Raw genomic sequence first — 14,271 nt, 5'->3', positions numbered from 1 at the left:
ATCAGTTCTTTTATTGTTCTTCCCTTTTACTTTATTGTAAAATATAAAGCCCGATGGATTGCCTTTGATTTTCAATATTGTTAAATTAAAACTAGTGCATAAAAATTGTGCTACTTTAAAGGCAACATGTCTCCTAAAATGACTAAAATCATTATAATTTTAAAAAATTCTAAAAACAAAAACTAATAATCATATAATCAAATCTAAGCAGTTACCATCGGAAATCAAATATTTTCGAAGCAAGTTTCAATTTTTGTGTTTGTTCATTACCCCTTGCAATAGTCTGAATGCTTTAAAAAACAAAGACAAAATATATCTTTTACAGCTAGTGTATTTTCTTTGAGTTTAAATTAACAGTACATTTATGTTTTTTCAGGACTTTTTGCTTCATTTGCTGAAACAATCTAAAAGAGAAAATGACGTCACAGAAGAACAGCTGATTACGTATACTGACACGGTGGTAAGTAAGCTCATAAAGTCATCGCTTCTCGCCTTTTTTTTCAAATATGTGTACATATTATCGACATAACACAAGTAACATTTCTAATTTCTCAGACACTGTTTATAAAGTAGTATCTTTATAAATGTATTTTATACATGTATATATATTAAAAGTTAACATATATCTGTATGAAACTTATATCAAATGGTCAGTGAAAAAGAAGGTTCCTGTGATTTTCAAGAGCAGCTACAGTTTGCGTTTTCATAAATAGGTCAAACTAAAATTATTGTGCATAACGCACTTTATTTGCTGACAAATTGTATAGACCATATAAAATGACTTTAAACGAGATTGCTGATTTTATTGTTTCAGCAACTTATATGTCAATTATTTACCTCGATTGTGAAATTCTTTCATCCTCTGTTCATATTAGAGGTAACAATTATGAATCGTTGATCGATGTATCGATCTAATCGATGCAGTATTGATCACAAAAATGATAAGTTAATTGCTCTACGACCCGAAATTATCCTCTTCTGGACAGATATTTTTTCCAGACTCGTAAATGCGACAAATATTTTCTATTCATTATGTATTACCTTACAAAATGGGCAATCTTTTTCCCAGTATCAAAAAGCTATAGGGATAGCCGGTATCTTGATCTCTGAATTTATTTGCCATTATGTTTTGCAATTCCAAATTCATTTTGTCCATTGGAGACGATATCAATACAATCTGTTCACGGAATTATATAAAATCTCGGAATAGGATTGAGAATAGAACACTTGATTATTATCCAATTGATGGTCTAGTCGAAGGAACTGATAAATCATCTCAGAATTGCTTAATAATACAATCAGTAAAACCGTGACTCAAAATGATAAAATTACAAAAATACAAATAGTTTTTACATTTATGTGTAATTTCAATGTGAAGGATAGTTCATCATCCCATTTCTTACTGTGCTATATTAGTTAAGACATATGGCAAAGAGTCAGGAGTAACATGATCTTATATCAACTGATATGTTTAGAGGATAGAGATGGTATGTTTCTTTACAAAACTTAAAAAATCCTACAAACGTTCAAAATTAAATTTTACAAGACATATAGATACGAAAAGACAAGCTTAAGACACAACAATACGAAAAACAATCTTCAGAACTACAGAAGTAGATTTAAAACCTTAAAAGAGGAGAATGACAATGTTTTTTTTATTCCCTGTCTGATAATTATCTTGTGTTTGTAATCAACCGAAAGACTATTGTTTGGTTGAACTTTGATCAAAATAAATAAACTTTGTTCATCTTGTTTTATTTTCTGCAAATACTTTCAAAAGCAAAACTCTTTTTTTTCTTTATTTATTATCATGCGACTAACCCTTCCGATCCAACATTTTAAAAGCCAAAAATAGCCAACTCGGCTAAATTATAAAACCAAGTAACTAGTCGAGTCCAAGGGATTTGCATGAGACTGCATATACATTTATCACTGATGCTTTAGGATAGGATAGTAGTACCCCTCCTCCACCCTAACTTTAGACCCCAATGGTAATTCGACCTTTTCAATAAACATCTTTCTATATTTGTATATTCAAAGTCAGAGATGTACTTCACATGAGAAGTAAAGATTATCTGAAAAACAAGGTGAATTTGATCCGTCAAAACTAATTGGTTTGTGATCTTAGAAAAATTCATCAATGCTACTTTTGTTTTGCAGCTACAATTATTCGATAGAAATAAAGATGGAAAACTGCAGTTAAGTGAAATGGCAAAGTAAGTCTTTTTTAAAGTAATTTGTATATAACAAGACGTATAAAGCGCATAATGAAACTGAAATAACGCTGCTTTATTCAAATTACACATACATAGATAATTTACAACTAAAAAAATCAACTTTCGACTTGAGATATTAATTTGTAGTTGCGTAGTAAAGATGGAAAATGTAATATAGTCATGATTGTTAACAAGATAAAACAAAACCTTCTAAAAGAACCACGTTTTAAAACTTCAATTTTGCAAATTATGAAGTCTTATTATGTTCTCTTCTTGGTATATTATGTTTTCTGTCTTCAATTATTTCAGACTCCTCCCAGTCAAAGAGAATTTCTTGTGCAGACCAGTATTCAAGGTATAATACCGGTTTTATCTATTAATAAGTTAATGAATATAAAAATCAATTTTTTTCACACATCACCTATTAACACAATTTTAACCTTTTTTTTTCAATTTATTTTGAATATTTGAGTTAAGCAAAATGACAGCGATGCTTTAATTGTGAAAGAACTGGATAAAAACCTGTGCATTTTCCTTTTTATTTTTTTACTTGTTTTCATTTTTGCCATTAGGAAAGAAAGCAAAGATATCACCTTTGAACATTTTTAATTTTTTATTTATTATTATTATTTGATATATGTGTCTTCCAACAAATTTTTATTGAAATGGAAAATTTGGTGTTATGACTATTTTAGTCATAACACCAAATTTTCTATTTCAATAAAAATTAAACTTTTTGGGAAGACATGTGGAATATGATATTTCACAAAATAAATATTTGCCTATGTGCCAACCTTCATATACCCTGGTACATACAAGACTAGGATATGAGGTACATTTTTATATACTGTAGAAGTACTTTTTTCCGCGTGGTATAAATTTACGCTATGTACGCGGTCACAAATTTTCCGCGGAAATTTGTCCAAGCGTACTTAATATAAATGTAAGGCATATAGTGACAGTCTAAGAAATCCGCGTAATTTTCTACACGCGGATTAAACAGAAATTGAGATTCCGCGGAATTATGACCTCGTGGAAAAAAGTACGTCTACAGTATTTTAAAATTGCGACCAATATACCATTCAAAATCTTTCCCATTTTTTCTTTTCATTGAAAGGAAATCATATTCTTTTTACCTATGAGAGAAAGGGCAAACTATCTTGTTATAAATTTCAAGACTTCCAACAAAAATGGCCCGTTTCATGCTTATATTATTATTTATTGTATCCACTTTTCAAAATACAAATGGAAAATTTTATAAACGATTTTTCCATGGTCTAATTAACACAATTATATTGCCCCTTGTCCCTTCGACTACTTTTTTCTGATCCCTATTGCAGAGGAATACTAGAAAGGTGAGTAATTCGAATATAAGTTGGCATGATATCGATTGGTATAAAACGTACTCAGATATTAAATTAATAGTTTGAAGTTATTGATCTGTTAGATATACCCTTATTGTGTATAAAAAGTCTACTATCTCATCTAGAAATGTGAATCGTAATGGAATGGTCTTAGATTAGCGTTTTCCTCTGCCAGTAAACCTACACTAGCAATTCAGTTCTGACTAAATATATTCCCAACTTTACACTCTACTCTGAATTAATATCTCTTTTTCCTGTTGAAGAAACAGTATTACTTGACTTTTTCCCCTTTCTGTCTTCAATGGAGGTATCTGAAATTTTCAACATCAGAAAGAACAGACATCTCTAGACATCATTTTTTTCTTTCTCATGTAAAATACTTCAGATATTTCTCACATGACACTCTTTTCAGAGACAGTTCAGAAAGAACAGTTCTGTATTTGGTGTAAGTCTTTGCATGCTTTTACAACCTGCCTTTTTTCTTTGACTTTTCTAAGTTGGCCAGTTTTATCATCACTTTCGCCACAGGAATCTATCTAGTAATGACATGTAGATTAGACTTACAAGGAACCATACCTTAATATTAAAGTTCATGAAGACATTGAACTTGCATTTCTTTGCACTAAAAAGTATAAGATCATATCCTTGAAACATCATCTTTAATTATATATATCAAAAGGCACTGCTGATTTAAGTTTTTATACTAATTCTTAGACATGTATTTACCAACTGAAATGTCTATGGGTCTATTTTGTTTCCCCGTTCGTGACGAGGAGCACCTGGGAGAGGGTGATCAGACGACAGGGGATGCTTACACACCGTATACAACGGGTAACGCGGGGGAGTCGCTAAAAAGTATGGGGGACTCGTTTTCAACGCATGGGGGAGTAGATTTTCACCGCTTCGGAGTCAGAAGAGATGTGGGTCACGTCTTTTTTTGGTATATATAAGATGTATTTACAAAAAAATAAATAGCCCACGGAAGGTAGCAATAGTTGAGCTTTGTCTTGGTCATTTGTCCGGCTAGCAATTACGTCTAGTTTTCTCAAACACTTCGAAACTATTCGACAGATTTCCTATTTACGTTGATCGAGTTGTTAAAACATGCATGATTCGCACAATCTACGACTTGTGTGGGGATTTTGACAGTTAAAACAGCAAAAGGAAACGTTAATCTTTCAAATGCAACAATTAAAACTTGTCTAGACTTATTAGAAATTAATAATTAAGACATTTTCGCTTCAGACAGTAAGGGTTACGTAGGGGGAGTCGTTTCTAGAAAAACACAATGCATAGGGGAGTCGCACAATTGAATGGTACTATCATTTTAAATTTAGACTTCTCCATTGCTAAATGCTTCCTTACCCTTATTTTGATAATTTTAGTAAAATATAACATAAATAAAAATCTATAGAAGCAATATTTACCAGTAAAAATAAAAACATGTTTTTATCGTACCTCTTGTGAAGTGCATGAGTGTATACCAGCACTTCGTATACATTACTTCATGTACATTTGATATGGTTTCTGCACGAATGAGCAGTGGCATATTCCAAAAATTTTAGCATTTTAAATAAAATACCATTAGGCAGCTAATGTCGATCGGAAGAAAAAATAACTACAAATATGAAGGGGGAGGGGATTTCAGCTTTGCCACTTTCCTTCACACATAACATAAATAAACTCTTCCAAAGAATATATTTCGGGATGTGGGCATGGTATTTGAATATTTCTTTGTTTAGCCTGTTCTTACATGGAATAATAATTTTGACATATATTTCACGAAACAGACACGTAGTATGAAGTGGCCTTCCAACTTTTTGTTGCAAAAAAGTTAAATCATAGTTATATTAGGTTGAGAAACTCTGTTGTAGCCTCCTTCCACAAAATTTCATCGTGATAATATCATAATAAACAGTAAAAGTTATCGCAAATCATTTATCGAAAGTGTTTTTGCACAAAAATGCCTTTTGCCAACCCTTTAACAAGACTAACTGCCTTCGACCTAACAGCCTCGGCAAACAGTTTAGTTCTTCGGTCCGACAAAACGCATATTGCCTTCGAACACTGTCTGTGAATTTATATAGTGCTGGTTTCCCCTCTCCAAAACTTTTTGAATATTAGTATTTCTTTATTTCAATCTTAATTGATGGCTGTGCATTTGAAGTATCAGTTTTAAGAAATTTACAGGTTTAAAAGTATGAAATTCTGACTTTATTGAAATAATTTTTAAAAACATACTGTTTTCCTTTACTGAGTCTGATATGAAACAACCCGTCATTGTATGTGTTCACGAAAGTGCGAAAAAGGGGGGGGGGTTAATGGGGTATCATATTCTGAGGAACTGTATATACCTGCAAAGAGCTAAGGGAGGGTATTATATTATTAAAAGTATACAGTGAAGAATATTTTGGTATTTGTTCTGTTCAAAGTTAGGATTTGATTATTTTTTACGCTTCGCCTTTTATATTTATCATACAGAAGACATGCATTTCCAGCGCGTGGGGAAATATGCAATTCAGTCATGTCTTTAGTATTCTTCTTGTATATGAACCATATGTGTATTAACCTAACCCCAGATTATCCCAAATATTCTCATTTAACATAGTAATTCGTTGATTCCTGAAGATGTGTTACTTTGTATGATCAATAAATAATTTAATTATTTAATTATAAATGTTATCTGCTGACCAAATTGAGAGAATATTCTAACCCCCCCCCCCCCAAAAAAAAAGTCAAGGGGCGGGACTGACGCGACAGAGATTTCCCATTTTCTAATAACAAACGAATGGTTGATATCATAAATCTGATTGTTCTTTTTTTAATGGAGAGGCTGTCATGTTTGGAAATGATATATTTTTGTGATGTAAGAAAAGTACATATTGAGGGGAGGATCTTGACCCGAAGCACATGTACTCCGAAGATATAAACCGGCAAAATCCAATTGTACATGTGTATTGATGATTTTTAGCTCACCTGAGCCGAAGGCTCAAGTGAGCTTTTCTGATCAAAATTTGTCCGTTGTCTGTCGGCGTTGTTGTCGTTGTCGTTGTTGTCGTTGTCGTTGTCGTTGTTGTCGTCGTAAACTTTTGACATTTTCATCTTCTTCTCAAGAACCACTGGGCCAAATTCAACCAAACTTGGTACAAAGTATCCTTGGGTAAAGGGGATTCATGTTTGTTCAAATGAAGGGCCAGGCCCTTTTCCAAGGGGAGATAATTATGAATTGGAGAAAATTAATGACATTTTTAAAAAATCTTCTTCTCAAGAACCACTGGGTCAGGAAAGATGAAACTCATGTTGAATCATCCTCAGATAGCGTAGAATTAATTTTGTGGCCGATCAAAGTTTTACATAGGAATATATAGAAAATTTTTTTAAAAATCTTCTTCTCAAGAACCACTGGGCCAGGAAAGATGAAACTATGTGGGATCATCCTCAGGGGTAGATTCCAAAATGGCCGATCAAAGTTTTACAAAGGAATATATAGGAAAAATCTTTAAAAATCTTCTTCTCAAGAACCACTGGGCCAGGAAAGATGAAACTCATGTGGAATCATCCTCAGGTAGTGTAGATTCAAGTTTGTTCAAATCATGACCCCCGGGGGAAGGGTGGGGCCAAAATGGCCGATCAAAGTTTTACATAGGAATATATAGGAAAAATCTGTAAAAATCTTCTTCTAAATAACCACTGGGCCAGGAAAGATGAAACTCATTTGGGATCATCCTCAGGTAGTGTAGATTCAAGTTTGTTCAAATCATGACCCCCGGGGGTAGGGTGGGGCCAAAATGGCCGATCAAAGTTTTACATAGGAATATATAGGGAAAATCTTTAAAAATCTTCTTCTCAAGAACCTTTGGGTCAGGAAAGATGAAACTCATGTGGAATCATCCTCAGGTAGTGTAGATTCAAGTTTGTTCAAATCATGACCTCGGGGAAAGGTTTGGGCCAAAATGGCCGATCAAAGTTTTACAAAGGAATATATGGGAAAAATCTTTAAAAATCTTCTTCTCAAGTACCACTGGGCCAGGAAAGATGAAACTCATGTGGAATCATCCTCAGGTAGTGTATATTCAAGTTTGTTCAAATCATGACCCCCGGGGGTAGGGTGGGGCCAAAATGGCAGATCAAAGTTTTACATAGGAACATAAAGGGAAATCTTTTAAAATCTTCTTTTCAAGTACTTCAAAGCCAGGCTTCGTTGTATTTATAGGGAATCAGGTAGTGTAGATTCAAGTTTGTTCAAATCATGATCCCCTGGGGGGGGAGATGTAAAATTCAAGTGCCCCCCCCCCCCCCCCCCCCCCCCCCCCCCCCCAGTTTACTTTCAGTTCTGATCTGATCTGTGTTTTTTCCTAGCCAATTGCTCAGGTAAGCGATATGGCCCCTGGGCCTCTTGTTTTTCTTGGACTGATGAAGCAACAGAAAAAAATCTGTTGTCGAAACTCCAATTTATTTAAACAATAAAATGCTTTCTTTCTTTGTTATTACTTGAATTAACGGAAGCAGCTGTTGCTGAAAAATTACATAACCCGCGTAAACGGGTTATGTAATTTTTTTCTGCAATAGCTGCGACCGTTAATTCCAATAATAACAAAGAAAGACATTTTATTGTTTATATTTATATCTGTTTAATTTATCATTCAAAGTAGGATTAAAAAGATTAATTATTGTATTGATGATGCGAACGTCTGTATACGTTTCATTGATGGAACAGCCACTGATCAAGAAATCTGTAAAGGCGACATGCCAAATGTAGTTCATGCAGTGATTAACGCAATGAATTTTCTTAAGAAATAAAGGAGAAAATATTCAGTGGATATAAATATAAAGGAATTAACCCAAAATCGATTTATAAGATTACTACGAGTAAATTTGCATGCAGTGTCTGGGAAGACAGCAGTATTTAAAAATACATAAAAACAACACCAAGTATGCGTTGTGTTTTCCACATATCGAACACCCCCCCCCCCCCTACGTAACCCTTACTGTCTGAAGAGAAAATGTTTTCATCAATAATTTTTATTAAGTCTAGACAAGTTTTAATTGTTGCATTTGAAAGATTAACGTTTCCTTTTGCTTTTTCCTTTTTGGAATCCCCTCACAAGTTGTAGATTGTGCAAATTATGCATGTTTTAACCACTCGATCAACGTAAATAGGAAATCTGTCGAATAGTTTCGAAGTGTTTGAGAAAACTAGACGTATATGCTAGCCGGACAAATGACCAAGACAAAGCTCAACTATTGCTACCTTCCGTGGGCTATTTATTTTTTGTAAATACATCTTACATATACCAAAAAAAGACGTGACTCACATCTCTTCTGACTCCGAAGCGGTGAAAATCTAACCCCCCCCCTCACATACATTGATTGAAAACGTATGGGCAGCGGAAAGGGCAAAAATTACCATTATGAGAAAACAAACAATTATTTTAATTTCAATGACCACAAAAACTTAACAAATGATATACAAAGCATAATCAACAGACCTTTTCGCAGAACAAATATACATTAAAGCAAAACCAACGACCACGTACGTAACAAACATATATGAATGCAAAACCAACGATCATCTTTGCAGAACAAACGTACATAACACGACAAACGAAAAAAACTTAACAAACGTGCAGGCGGTAAATCTAGTCTTCCCAACACCCGGCTCCCGACAGTCTCGGATTTTTTTTTTTTTTTTTTTTTTTGGCGATTTTTTTTTATTTGGCGATTTCTTTTGTGTCGGTGCACAGAAACTCCTCAAACTTTTCAGAAAAATTAGTTTTGAAATGAATTCAATGATATGTAAAAACTTAATCAAATTTGTGTATTTATTACTGAATCAGCAGAATCACCTGGAGCCAAAAAGCGGTAAATATAGTACACCGTTATAAATATGAAAACCAAAAAGGGACATCGATACAGAGAGACGCAAGGTGTCGTAGGTACTAAAAGGTGCATGGACACAGATTTGAAGGTAATATTTTCTGTATAATGGTACGACCTGTATATATTTAATAGCATTTCACACAAAATTATATTAAAAATCTTATTTCATCTAAAAGCTATTAAAACTTCAAATTTTTAGACAGGTTTGATTGACACATCCTAGCACTCTCACAAATTTTAATTTTATTCTTAATACTTAGGAAAAGATGGAATTAGTAGATTTCAAAAAAGATTTTTATCAAAATTTTCATAAAAATAGTTAAATCTAGCATTGTACTTATGGTAAAACCATGCAAAATGAAAGTATTGCATTGTTATACATTGACGTAGCATTGTTTTTGAAAGGAGGGGGGGGGGGGGCAACCAGAGAAAAAATTTCAATCTAGCTGAAAAAAAGATTTTAAAACCTTGACAAGCAAAAATAAAAAGGAAACTAAAATGATATAGCCCAAATTCGAAAATCCTATTTCGTGTGTGTGATTGAGGGTATGTGAGGGTGTTTTTTTTTTTTTTTGGGGGGGGGGGGGGGGGGTGGGTGGGTGATTAGGTTCAAGTTCTTTCAGTACCATTTTTTCCCCTAATATACATGTACTACATAACCCTTTTTTGACCTTACTCTTAAATTTTTGAAATGTTGCTGCGTGCCTGTCATATGATATGTCACTGTAATTAAAAGTAATCATAATAGATTCTTGTAATATTTAAAGAATTGGGGAAAACCATTTTATGTAACAACAACGAAAAAAAATGTTGAAACGGCCTTCAGGAGAATGATATTTTTTCTTCATTTTATGTAAATTCTTTTCTTTCATTTGAAATTTTTAAGATAAATTATCCAAAAAAAAAAAAAAAAGGAAAAATTAAAGGGGGATCCGAGGTAGAGCCACGTCCATGTTGTAGAGCCAGGGAACATAAACATGATGTGGCATCGAGTTCTAAGCGAAAAAAAAATGTGTGAGTAATTTTTGTGCATACAAATTATCTGGCATGTAAATGAAGGTTTTCATTTATTTAAAAAAAATATACCTCAGTTTGTTGTTTTTAATCGCGATCCTACGAAAACATCGGTATCCTTTTTTCAGTGGTTTTCGCATTTATAACGGAGTACTACATTTACCGCTTTTTGGCGGATGATACTGCTGATTCAGTAATAAATACACAATTTTGTTAAAGTTAGTATATATATATATATGAATTTTTTTTAAACCCAGAAGTGTGCCTGAGAAGTATAAAGAGTTTCTGTGCACCGACAAAAAAAAAAAAAAAAAAAAAAAAAATCCGGGACCGTCGGGAGCCGGGTGTCGGGAAGACTAGATATTTACCGCGTGCACGTTTGTTAAGTGTTTTTCGTTTGTCGTGTTTTTATGTACGTTTGTTCTGCAAAGATTATCGTTGGTTTTGCATTCATATATGTTTGTTACGTACTTAGTCGTTGGCTTTGCTTTAATGTATATTTGTTCTGCGAAAAAGTCTGTTGATTATGCATTGTATATCATTTGTTAAGTTTTTATGGTCATTGAAATTAAAATAATTGTTTGTTTTCGCATAATGGTAATTTTTGCCCTTACCGCTGCCCATAAAAACAACTCCCCCATACTTTTTAGCGACTCCCCCGCGTTATCCGTTGATACGGTGTTACATGTACTTATTAAATGGCACATGTCCGCATCACTAATAATTATTTATGTCAGTGTTCGCTCTCTATCCGATTTGTATTGGTTTGATGGACCTCTGAACTTGGTTACTGTTCGTTTTCTCCATATATTATTTAGATAAAATTTCACTCTTTTTTTTATTAAACGGACAATTTGATAAATGAAATATTTATTTTTTGAATAAAAAAGTTTTTTATTGAAAAAGAAATAAATCAATACATATAAGCTTTATAATCATTCAAAATTGGAACTGCTTGCCTTAAATAGATAATACAGAAATATTCTGAGCCCAGAATAAGAGCAATGAAATTGATATTGACGATCAAGGATTTAAAATGTTAGAAGCCCCTGCCTTTCTATGGGTGGGCAGTTTTAGGTTATTCAAGAAAAAATACTGATTTTCTCAAAAACGGATGATCAAAAGAGTGCCTCCACATGCACATTTAAAGGTTTCTATCTTAAGCACAAATAAGCAGCGATATTTCAAAAGTAAAATTGCAGATAGTATGATAATATTTAAGCATTTTTTTTTTTGGTAAATGCGTTCTTCAATACTACAGCTCTATGGTGTTTGGAAATTTTTCCATCTGCGTTTTACGATTTTTGGACTGAAATGAAAGAATCATTCCTTAATGAGTTTGATGCCATTTCAATGCTACCGATGCTCGTTGACTTATAGGAATAATTGAATTCTGATTTCCTGTAGCGAGGTGATACATTAACCCTATGCACAAGTTCTTTCCATTTTCTTCCGGCACAACCCGGCCTTTCTGATAAATTTAAAAGAAAAATTATGAAAATAAATCTCATGTTGCCATATTTTTTTTTCAAATATATTTTTTTCAATTTATTTCCACCAAGAAACACATTTTCATTTGAACGTGTACCATGCAGTTTTTTCAATAGTATAATTCAATATTATATGAATGTTGTAAAGAAAGATTTTTAAAAGGTTGAACCTGCTTGTTGATGATTTAAAATAAGTTTGTCCGAATTCATTAAATGTTTTGGTGATTTATGGGAATTTGTGGGGATTTATGCTTAAATACATACTTATCAGGAATAAAAGATTCTAATATTTATGTTTCATGTGAAATTTTCATTTCCTTTGTAGAGTGCTAGTAAATTGACGAAAGATGACATCGATAAAGTGTTTCGTCTTTATGACCGAGTAAGCAACAGCTACAATTTTAGTCTTCTAATCACTGATAATCTTACCAAAATAGAAAAGAGAATTCAGCATATATGATGTAAGATGTATATTTATTTGTCGACTTAAATATCTTATTCTTCCATAATGATATCAAGTTGAGTATTTATTTTACCACAGGATAACAGTCATTTTATAGAAAATGAAGAATTAAATGGATTTCTGAAGGACTTAATGGATCTGGTGGAGGAGGTAAGGGACATAACTCGACAAATAATTAGCATGAATAATGATTGACTTATTTTTATATGGTCCATTGATTCACCTATTATATCTTTTGTATTTTTTTTAATTGATACGTAATTATAAGATCATAATTTGACAGGATTACGACGAAGCCGACCTGATTCAGTGCAGAGAGGCTTTACTGCGGGACTGTGACCAAAACCAGGATGGTAAGATCGACTACAACGAACTCCGGATGCTGTTGATGTCCTATAATCAAGCCTCCCAAGACAACCCAGGCTTTGAACAGGAAGATTCTTCGTAAAGTTCTAGTAATAGGTTCAATGCCTACCACTGCGGGTCTGCCTGAACCCCGAGGCGGAATAGTTTGGTTTGCTGTTCATTTTCTACAAAATATTTAACTTATCTTTTCTACTTTAATAATATTTTTAAAATTCTTCCATCTGAATTCTTTTTACAATTATTTTACCAAGTTGTACGTCTGGAAATGTGAAATCGTCTCGAATGTTATCCAGTTGTGCTTTCACTGCTTTGTGGATAATGCGATGTAAGTAATCAAAATATGAAACGTGTTGGCATCAAACGGCTTGTGCTAAAATACTCTATTAATGTGCTTGTATTTATACAACTTTTACCGTAACTTATTTTTTTTTCATTTCACATATTGTTTGTGCGAATATAAACTTATGAAGTTTTGCCAAACAATAGGTACATGTATTTGAAATGAGATTTTTGTACTCATCTTAATGTAGCTGTTTTTAAAAATTTTGCACTTTTGTAGTAATGTCAGCATGTAGTATATGCTTCAATGGTATGTATACGGACTTTTATATTAAATATCTTGCTTTTAATACTGAGATATGTACATATACTTTCCTAAATTATTTAGTGGAGAAGTATTAGTAAGCCAAAAAGGAAAACATTTATTATACCTGTACAGCACAATGCTGATCCTTAGTATTTTAAAACACCTTACGAAGACTGACTATTCCATTTATTGGAAACTGCCTTGCCAGCATATTTACAACGATATAAACAGAATGCGTCGAGTTATTGAACTTGAATTGCAATTGTGACAGTCAGAAAATAAGGATAATTTGATTAATAGTAAACTTCTTAAATGCTTGCAAATAGAATTATACCTTATTGATTTTTGTCATAAAAGAATAAACGTGTGAGAGATAGAAAATAGTAATAGTTACATATGACTTGCTTTTAAATTTTCAATTAAAAATGAAAAATTTAAATCATTACGTTGTTGTCTTTTTTTACCAATGGAGAAAGGGAGATAATTATCTGACAGATATTTATAGCATTCTTAGAATGCCTTGATGGGGAATTGTTTGTGCACGATTTACATGAGGCAGGTGATAGCTGGATTGATTGATGCCCGTTTTATGCTGAATTTATCCATATTTTGTCATGTACTAAATTTTGAATTTTGCTGGGTGAGAGCAAATGCAGAATTTTTGCACTCTCATCCGGTCAATTCAAATTTACCGCATGTCATTTTGGCAAAATTTTGGCAGTAAAAATGAAGGGGGGAAAACTAAAAGGTTTTGGGGGTCTTTTGCAAGGATATTCTGATTTAGTTCTTTTTTTATTTGCAAGGACAGAGACGCGAGTGTATGAAAAACGTTAAAGTATGAATGAAATATATGGAGATATCTATCAGTATTCAAGTCCCAAAGTCCATTCAA

The 14,271-nt window shown here is 32.9% G+C and overlaps 1 pseudogene; it reads left to right on the top strand.

Moving 5' to 3' along the window:
- The window catches only part of LOC134251525 (calbindin-32-like), a 36,179-nt pseudogene extending 22,361 nt beyond the window's left edge, over window positions 1-13,818 (top strand).
- The last annotated feature ends 453 nt before the right edge of the window (window positions 13,819-14,271 follow it).

Source organism: Saccostrea cucullata, unplaced genomic scaffold, assembly GCF_032062105.1.
Source record: "Saccostrea cucullata isolate Sc308-1 unplaced genomic scaffold, CSIRO_AGI_Scuc_v1 ctg1693, whole genome shotgun sequence".
Classification (NCBI taxonomy): domain Eukaryota; kingdom Metazoa; phylum Mollusca; class Bivalvia; order Ostreida; family Ostreidae; genus Saccostrea; species Saccostrea cuccullata.
The sequence above is the reverse complement of the archived record's forward strand: the minus strand, read 5'-3'. Positions and strand labels throughout refer to the sequence as shown.